This window comes from Ixodes scapularis, unplaced genomic scaffold (genome assembly GCF_016920785.2).
Source record: "Ixodes scapularis isolate PalLabHiFi unplaced genomic scaffold, ASM1692078v2 PGA_scaffold0__279_contigs__length_252992795, whole genome shotgun sequence".
In the NCBI taxonomy this organism is placed as follows: Eukaryota; Metazoa; Arthropoda; class Arachnida; order Ixodida; family Ixodidae; genus Ixodes; species Ixodes scapularis.
The window spans coordinates 214,961,784-214,972,232 of record NW_024609835.1 but is presented as its reverse complement, the minus strand read 5'-3'; the positions used below and the strand labels follow the sequence as shown (position 1 = coordinate 214,972,232).

Below are 10,449 nucleotides of genomic sequence, written 5' to 3'. Positions count from 1 at the left end.
TGGCCACTCCGTCGTTCAAGCATTGAAGACCAAGGGCAGTTGCGGCATCCTCAAGCAGTCGCCCGCGAGGTGTTGTTTTCTTATCCCTCCAGGTCTCGTTGTGGGCGTTAAAATCCCCAAGAAACAGGGTGGCTGGTGCGCATCGTGAGAGAATTGCACGCAATGAGGAGGGGTCCCACTGAACGTTAGGTCTAATGTAGACTGAGATGACAGTGACGTCTGAGTTCCCTTTTTTGATTGTGACAGTGACATATTCGGCGATGTTGTCGCACAAGTCCGACAGGTCCACTTGTAATTGAGGTAGATCTCGGTGTACGTACAAGGATGCCTTTGGAGGATCTGTTGATGTGAGAGTCGTCCGAGGCGTACTATTGTAGATAACATAGGGCGACAGACGAATCGATTGTGGTTGGCAGTTTGTCTCCTGGAGGGCTAGTACTTCAATTTGGTGCCTTTGTAAATATTGCCGTAAGTCGTCTATCCGATTTCGTAGTCCATTAACATTCCACTGAAGAATCTGAGGTATTAAACAGCGTCTTGCGCAGCGAGGAAGATGATTTTGCGTCGATTGCAGTCCGGCCTTATTAAGGCGAGACTACCTAGACCAGGAGCTGGCAAGTGGCAGGAGCATGTCGATTACTGTAACCAGTGCCTGAGCGAATGGAAAATTTAGAGACGTGAGAAAGGTACGTAGCTGTATGGCTAACGTACAAATCGCACTTCCGAAGCTTTGAGGCTTAGGTGTTGCATTAGGTATTGGTTTAGGATCACCAGGTGGCTCACTGTGCTTTCGGGTTGGCCGGGTCAGACCTCTTGAAGGGCCTTTTTTGGCGGTAGCTGCTGAAGCACTAGATGGCTGAGTGCTTGGTCCAGACTGTACTGGGGGAGCTGCTGAGGCGTCTGGAGCAGTTTTGCCTGTCAAGTTTTCCAAAGGAGGGAAGTTATCCTCGCTCTGGAGTGGAATGCATGATTGCTTATCTTCTTTTGAGCCTTGTGATCGTTTTCGAGGTGTCCAGTGTCTTCCAGTTCCACGCGCCTGTTGGTCGTTTTCGATAGCAGATTTAGCGGAAGTGTAGTTTACATTTTTCGAGCTTTTGTAGTTGCTGATTTGTCTTTCTACTTTGTAGATGGCGCAGACTTTTGATGTCGCATCATGGCGCTTCTTACAGTTGGCACATTTAGGCTGCTCCGCTGCACACTCATTTACTCCGTGGTCGCCGCCACAACGACTGCAGCGCTGCGCCTTAAGACAGGTGCTTGCAATGTGGCCGAAGCGATTGCACTTCGGACACTGCCTTGGCTTTTCAAGGTAGGGAAGAACTTTGTAACGTGTATGCCCGGCAGTGACATATTCAGGTGAGGATTTTGTTGCGAAGACCAGTTTGACAATTTCTGACTTTCCAAGTCTTCTCACCTGGATTACTGAAGCTTTTTCTCGCATGGCTGCCAAGAGATCAGCGTCCTCGATGTCTGCAGATACTCCTCGAATAATACCCACAGATGCCGATGGTGGAGGAGGTTCGTAAGTTTGAACTTGAACTGTTCCCAGGTTCTTCAGTTGCAGGAGTGCTTTTGTGGATTCTACATTTCTAGCATCGATGGCCAGAAGATTCAATCGGTAGTTGGGCCGAATCTGGATGACACCGTCTGGGGCCAGACTGTCCAGCTATTGTTTTAGTACCAGAGGGTTCATGTTGGTGATGATCGTGGTTGGGTCGTTAGGCTTAACAATGACTGTGAGATTATAACCCGGCTGAGTTATGATTGTGTCCTCACTTGACTTTGAGCCGTGACGTCTCTTCTTCGACGTTTGGGTTTGCCACCCAGCTTCGTCCTCGAAGTCATCCATGACGCTATCATGAGAGTCTTCAGGCTTGTGATGTGGTTCGGCAGATCCAGATTCATCCTGGTTAGGCTGTGGTGGATTCGGGAGGCTCATATTACGTGGCCCCCGTTGGGCAGAGGCGTAGCTCCTAATTGGGTGTGGACAGGAGACGTCTTCTTGAAAAACCAGGGAAATATTCGGTCAATAAACCAGGAAATAACCATAAAATAACGTAGTCTTCCTAGAGCGACAAATTCGATCGTCCTGGCTGGAGCGTCGTCGTCGTCGTTCTCCCTTGGACGACGAAGGAGCCTTTCGTCTGCTCCTTAAGGTGTATCCACACGACGGACCGGGCCGCGGACCGATTGATCACGTGATGCGCGGCCCGCGGGCCGCCCGGCTGCAATGAGCATCCACACGGCGGACCAAAAGAGCAGACGACAGAGTGAACGGGCCGGTCTAACCCTCGACCTCACAGCTCCGCCAGACGCATGCAGCGAGCTGCTTTGAGGCTATTTGTAAGGAGCCAAGATGGAGGTTGAACGAAAGAGACGTTCGGCCGCGGTGGCCCTGGCGTTGACTATTGAGGACGAGGAGGACTTAAGTGAAGCGAAAAAGGCATGGGGACATCTTTAGATGATTATTTGAGTGGACGTCGCGACTATTGTCCCACAGAGCGGGGAATTGCTCCACGAGCGCGATGAAGTAAAAAGTTGCATCGTCGCAAAACAAAAGGTTCGTCTTCTTCGTCTTCAACAGTTGGCGCCAAAAGAAAACGGCTTTGTATTTGGATTCCAATCCAAACAACAAAAGTCAGCTTGTTGCCAGACTTAGCGCTTCAATTATACTAAAAACGCCGCGGTCCGCCGCCAAGGTCCGGGCGACAAAAGCGCTTGGCATTTCTCACAAGCGCGGGCCGCGGACCGCCGGCGGACCTCGAAAAGCGGTGACGTAAGATCACGTGATGCGCGGCCCGCGGACCAAAACAGCAATTTGGTCCGTCGTGTGGATACACCTTTACGTAAGGAAAGGGCGAGGCGCGTTTCGTACACGAAACGGCCCCTTTCCTTTCCTTTCCTTTCCTTTCCTTTCCTTTTCTTTCCTTTCCTTTCCATTTCTTTCCTTACGTAATGCAAGGAAAGGCAGAAAGTGAAGTGGCGTTCTTGAATTCGGCCGTTAGTAGCATTACCAACACCAAGGCCGAACGCAAACATGAAGCCAGGAGCAGTCAGGATGGAGAAAACTACATGATGAATGGATGGATACATGGGTGTCGGTTATTCCACAGCCGTATATAGACGATATTTTTTGTTGTTGTCAGTCACATGATTACATATCTGGTATACGGGCAAAAAAAAATAAAGCACTTCAAAATGAGATATGCGAGAAAATGCATCTGAGGCAAAACAAGAAGGTATGGTGATCACGCATTTTTCGTAAACACCTTCCAGCGCCATAGAGAGATCAGAACGATGTTTTACCGCATACGAGAAGTGACGACATTCAAGATGGCTGCGCCCTTGTAGAAAAGATATATAAAGAGAGTTTGGTCAATGGGGGTAGCGGGCAGAGCCAGGGCGTGTAGTAGACGCAAACATAAGACTTGACATACTTTCTTGGCCAATTTAGTAGCCGAAAATATTCATTTAGAGGTGGCAGCGAGAAACGCTTTAAGGCGGCGGTCCCACGGCGGCCATTTTGAACAAGCCTTTAGTTCAACCACTAGCTGGCGGCACTCATTTGTGTGGCCAGAAAGCAGGCTCGTGGAAGTGATGTCCCTCTTCTGCTCTTAATTTCCTCCTTTCTGCTGCTCGCCCTTGCACGTTCCGCACTCAACGCGTGCTCCCGCTAACACAAATGCCAGCAAACGTTTCAGTGGTGCTAGCAGCGCGCAGTTCGCACAGAAGCGGAGCCCAGCTAGCTCATCGACCCGATAAGAGTGCCTAGGTGGGAAAAATTTGTTTTTAGAGCGCAGCTCTTAGGGGCCCGTTCCCGGCTTGAGCGGCGTCGCCGTCGCCGTCGGCGTAACCAAGGTCATCCCAAGGTCACTTGACCACAAAGGTCATCCCAAGGTCGCATGACCCCAAGGTCACGTGACCCCTCCCCCAGGGTCACGTAACCCTTAAGGTCACGTGACACCCAAAGTCACGTGGCTCCCCAAGTCACGTGACTCTCGGGGTCACGTGACCCCCGATGACGTCATCAGTGACGTCACTGATGACGTCACCGGCATCCGCATCGTCATCGTCATCATCACTGATGACGCCACCGGCATCCGCATCGTCATTGTCATCATCGCTGATGACGTCATCAGTGACGTCACTGATGACGTCATCGGCATCCGCATCATCATCGCCATAATCACTGATGACGTCACCGGCATCTGCATCGTCATCGTCATCATCGCCGATGACGTCATCAGTGACGTCACTGATGACGTCACCGGCATCCCCATCGTCATCGTCATCATCGCTGATGACGTCATCAGTGACGTCACTGATGACGTCACCGGCATCCGCATCGTCATCACCACTGATGACGTCACCGGCATCCGCATCGTCATTGTCATCATCACTGGTGACGTCACCGGCATCCGCATCGTCATTGTCATCATCACTGATGACGTCATCCGCATCGTCATCGTCATAATCACTGATGACATCACCGGCATCCGCATTGTCATCATGGCTGATGACGTCATCAGTGACGTCACTGATGACGTCACCGACATCCGCATCGTCATCGTCATCATCACTGATGACGTCACCGGCATCCGCATCGTCATTGTCATCATCACTGATGACGTCATCAGTGACGTCACTGATGACGTCATCGGTATCCGCATCGTCATCGTCACTGATGACGTCATCGGCATCGTCATCGTCACGTGACCCCCACCCAAGGTCACTTGACCCCCCCAGTACCCTTCCCTCCTCCTCCTCAAGAGCTGCGCTCTAATTCGGCGTTACAGGAAGTTGTAAACGGCTTTCACTTTTAGAGCGCAGCTCTTAGGGGCCCGTTTCCGGCTTGAGCGGCGTCGCCGTCGCCGTCGGCGTCGCCGTCGGCGTAACCGCGCGGTGCATCATGGGAAATGTCCCATAATGCACCGCGCGAGTTCCCCACCGGGGTCACGTGACCCCCCGAGGTCACGTGACCCCCCGAAGTCACGTGACTCCCCTGAGGTCACGTGACCCCCTCCTCGAGGTCACGTGACCCCCTCCTCGAGGTCACGTGACCCCCGCCGATGTCGCGTGACCCCCCGATGACGTCATCGTCACTGATGACGTCACCGGCATCCACATCGTCATCGTCATCATCACTGATGACGTCACCGGCAGCCGCATCGTCATCGTCATCATCACTGATGACGTCACCGGCATCCACATCGTCATCGTCATCATCACTGATGACTTCACCGGCATCCACATCGTCATCGTCATCATCACTGATGACGTCACCGGCATCCACATCGTCATCATCACTGATGACGTCACCGGGATCCGCATCGTCATCGTCATCATCACTGATGACGTCACCGGCATCCACATCGTCATCGTCATCATCACTGATGACGTCACCGGCATCCGCATCGTCATCGTCATCATCACTGATGACGTCACCGGCACCCACATCGTCATCGTGATCATCACTGATGACGTCACCGGCATCCACATCGTCATCATCACTGATGACGTCACCGACATCCGCATCGTCATCGGCATCATCACTGATGACGTTACCAACATCCGCATTGTCATCGTCATCATCACTGATGACGTCATCAGTGACGTAACTGATGTCGTCACCGGCATCCGCATCGTCATCGTCATCATCACTGATGACGTCATCAGCGACGTCACTGATGACGTCACCGACATTCGCATCGTCATCGTCATCATCACTGGTGAAGTCATCAGTGACGTCACTAATGACGTCATCGGTACCCGCATCGTCATCGTCACTGATGACGTCATCAGTGACGTCAGTGATGACATCATCGGCATTGGGGGTCACGTGACCCCCAAGGTCACGTGACCCCCCCCCCCCCCTCATTAGTTTAACCCCCCCCCCCCAGTGCCCTTCCCTCCTCCTCCTCAAGAGCTGCGCTCCAATTCGGCGTTACAGGGAGTTGTAAGCGGCTTTCATTTTTTGATCCTGGTTTTGTTCCGCGCTACAAGGTTAGCAAAGCGATTTCGTTAGAGGCTCACAAACCAGTAGCCATCGTTTTAACTATTAAAGTATTAAAAACACAGCCAGTCAATCAATGAAGAATGTTATCAAACGATAAAGAACATATATAAAACATGCGTTGTCAGCACCTCGTGAGTGAAAGAGGTTTTGCACGACATAAAGGTTTAAATCCATTTTCGCTGTAAGTCGAAGCGCAGCCGACATTACAGGTCAATGAGGCCAGTCAAGCAGAGCCAAAAAACACCATGCCACGAAGCTCAACGTCTTATAGTGCGCCTGCTGTCACCGGTCAAAGCAATCAAGCGCAAACCATGCACCATGACCTTGCGCTTGTAGTATGCAGGTTTGTGCTTGTGTACCTTATTCTTTGACTGCAATTTGATCTATGATAAAACAAGCAATAGCAGACTCTTTTTCAAGACGGGTGTTCAAGGGACGCTATATATATAACTCATCATTTTGATGATAGCTTGATTAAACTTAATTAACAATTATCTGACGCCCGCACATCTCGAAAAACAATGGGGAATGAGTGGAAATCAAGGTTGGGTAAGCGGGTATTTAGATAGCGTAAACGGTCTGTGTGTCGAAGGCAACAGCCAAGTGTGCGCTCGGGCGATACTCAAGTTGCTCCAACAGGATACCTTGCGACGCCTCAACCACAAACAGAAAAGCAATAATCTGTGACTCGATGAAGGGGTGGAAGAGACGTATCGATCTTGGGAAATATTTTTATGAAATTCCAAGAGCGCCATAGAGTGCAAAAAGCCGCAGAGGTTTATTTGCAATAAGAACACTCTTGGTTTGAATTAGCGCACGTGTGTATGAAGGCACTCTAGTGTGAAGCAGCCAGCGCCGCCACTTAATGCCAAGCCGTCGCCACGCACACAGTTTCCAATAAAGAAAGAACTGCTGATTAGTCGACCGGCCTGCACCGCGATGAGATCTTGCCAATGAAGAGGAAGTAACACACGTTTTAAGATAATGGGAGTTTAATTAAAACAATGATTTAGATAGAAACAAAACTATTAAAATGGAGTTCAGGAGAACCGAAACGTGGCAATAAATAGCCTTAGAACTTCACCCTGCCAGTGTGCGGGCTACAAATCGCAAAAATACCTATCGGATACACACAAAAAAACAATTACTAGACAATCGAATGCTGAACTCCTAAAATACTGAATTACTACCAACCAGATTGCAATACTGAGGAGCTAGTGGGTGGAGGGAGTGTTTAATTTGTCACTGTCCGGGAGTTACGACCTCTTCCGTTGCATTGTCCGAAGGGGGTGGAACCGATGGATTCCACGGTAGGCTAGTGGGCAGCTCGATGAGGCCAGCCTCACACTCACATACAAACACTTCTTGCCAAGGCTTCCCCAGCACGGATCTGGCCAGTCACCATGGCTTTTCCCGTGCTCAATGCGCTTTTTCGCAGATTGAATATCGGGGCTCCAAGTCCAGAGAAGACTTCGCGTTCACTCAGGTCGTATTTCGTGCGATACGAAAAGAACGGGGTTGAAAGCGCGATATATCAAACCAGGTGCAGGAAGGGCTTGGAACCATTTGTCTTGCGGAGTCCTGTTTATATTGAAGGGCATAGAAATTTGGAATGTGATGTATGCCTGGGTCGGTCTCTGGGTAATTCAGCGACCGGAGTCTCTAATGTATCGGAGTGCAGCCGGATTTGATGACACAAGCAATCTACTATAACACGTTCAAGGGACTCGGGCTTCTTCCACTCAAGAGTCCGCGCTGCGTGCAACGTACAGAAAATTTTGCTGATAAAATTTTTCATATTTCCACATGAGAAGCCAGTAGATTCCAGGGACCCTGTTGGCGTCCTTCCACTCTAGTTTTTTTTTTTTTTTTTTTTTTTTTTTTTTTATTCTCGAAACGCCTCAAGCTCGCCATTCGTAGGCTTCGAGTTTTGCAAGCCCCCCTACCCCGCCGCATGCATTCTTGCCGTGCCCTCTTGCCGAAAAGATCCACTTCGTCGTCTGGAGCTCACTGCACTGCAACTAGTGAAGTTGGTACTGGTTCTTAAAATGGGCGTCCGCTCCATCGCTGACGGAAGTGAAGCGAGAGTAGATTGGCGCGTTGTCCTCGAGGTGTGCCTTAATTTTTGACAAGGCCAGCATGCATCCGCCGAGTCATGAGTTGGATCGTCGAAAAGCGCGGCATAGCTCCGCGTCGACTTCCGTGACATTGCAACGCACGTAAAGATGCTGTTTTGTTTCTTCTGCCAATGGTACGCCTGTACTTCGTTTGCAAGCACCACGGTTCAATTCTCAGCAAAGTAAAAATGGAAAACAATAGCACCCCTTTCACAGGACTGCTTCTCGTCATGTGTTGCCTTTGCTTGCACGCCTCTCAGGTAGTTATGAAGGATCCACACTATCACAGTGTTTTGAAGCTCCTCGATAAACGCTGCGGCCGTCAGCGTCTTCTTATAGAACTCCCCCAATTCCCATGTGGCTAAGTTTACATCCTCATCATATCCAATAGCGAATTTTTTTTCCAGTGTCGATTTTTCCGCTCTTGGGCTCTGGTCGCACTTGCCGAGGTAGCAAGGAAAAGTAGGCTGCGGACAAAAACAGAGACCCTACACATCTTCCGCAGAAAGTGAATCCCCTATCGTTTTTTTCAGCCCCACGAGATATAGTTGGAACTTGACACAGCAGGTCCAAAGACACACCTCTCGGTGTGGCAACAACTTGCCCAGTGAGGTCGCAAAGATTTGAACTTTGTGAGGCCAATCGCAAAGCTGGGGTGAGCAAGTTTGTGGACGCCGTATGCTTCGCGCAGGAACCGGTTCATGAAGCGTTTTGGAGCCCATTCCGTCTCTCCCTTGATTTTCACACGCACAAAACCTTCCTTATTCGGGCTTAGCCGTCCAGCTCGCCCGTTTTTTTTTTAGTATGCAGGCACTACATCAATATCCTCTTCACCAACCTTGCATCTATCTACCATGCCCCGCCTCCCCCGTTCTTCGTATTTGGCCTACCGTGGGGAGGGGCTGTTATGCCACTGCAGGATGAATCACTGTGGTATTTGTTTACGATCGCCACACGCCCTGCCGGTTATGTTTACACCGCGCAGGGGACGCCGCAGATGTCGCGTATCACTCCGTCGCGTCGGTGAGATACGATCGCCTTTGCGAGCGCGGATGTAGCCTTCGGCCTCACTTTCAAGGGGGGGGGGGGGGGAGGGGGTGTCACTTATTTAAAGTTGTTTTGTCGGCAGGTCTGCATCAAGAAACACTTGTTTTCCTTTAACGTCTTTAATTATGCTCTGACTTGGAGTCCAGCTACGCCATGCGGTTCAATGCAATAATGTACCACCGGCTTAGCGTTCCGTTCACGCCACGCCTTTTATCAGTCGGGCCAAAATGTTCCACAACATCGCTCGATCATAGAAGTTACTAGAATGACGAATTAAATAATTTCGTCATACAAGTACTCATATTAAAGTACCAATCTGAGAAGGTAGCACGATGAGCACCTAATCGGCCAAGTATAACACCCTAATGACGATCGGACGCGCCGTAAAGTTCAGTATTCATTGGCAATATCAGCCTCATCAGCGATGAAAAGAAGTTCACGTGTTAATTGTAGAGTGCTTCATGGCCCCTGGGAATTTGTATGGCCAAGTACGAATACTGTTGCATGCGTCGCTCGTGTACCACTAGTCGTGAAGACAGGAACGCCCCAGCGGTAACTGACGCGACCATGACCAGGTCACATATTTACATTTATTTATTTTTTTTTATTTTTAAATCAAAATAATTCAACCTGTTTTTGCATAATTGTAATTATCGTTCATGGAGGGCCCATCGGGTGAAATTTATAGGAAATTGAGAATGATTTTTTTTTTTTTTAGTTGCCGCACGAAAATCGCAAAATTTTGACTTTTGCAATTTTGATGAAATTTCTGGGCGCAATGCAGAAAACACTTTCAACAGTAGAACGCTGATTAATTTGGTGAAAAATTTACAAAGCATTAAACACTCGACACAAGTTTCAGCTTTAGAATATAAATTTGAAGGAACTTAAAAATCGCCAAGAAATGCCTCAGTAGGTAAGATTTGCTCAATACGCCAAGTTTGGAATATTATTTTTCGTGACATATGTGCTTATATAATTTAACTTTATCAGATTATGGCGTAAAATATGCGTGCATTAAGTGTAAAAAATTGACTATATAAAAAGCTGCACTCTTTATTCCTCCCGCCTTCAAAGTTGCGTCATCGCGCGGTTGAGAAAATGGTTGTTTCAACCTTCTCTCGAATGCGATTTTTCTCACAAATACAAGGAAATACAATCGACGCCTGGATCAATCGAACCACCGCTTCGTCCACTGGTTCAACACTGAAGCCCGAAAATTCAACGACACAGTCAAGGGCTACTGCAGGAAACCAGGCAAGGTGAACT

General features: G+C 49.3%; 1 pseudogene; it reads right to left on the bottom strand.

Annotated features, from left to right (window-relative positions):
* Window positions 1-505: 505 nt before the first annotated feature.
* LOC120848627 lies at window positions 506-1,849 on the bottom strand (annotated as a pseudogene).
* Between the last annotated feature and the right edge of the window lie 8,600 nt (window positions 1,850-10,449).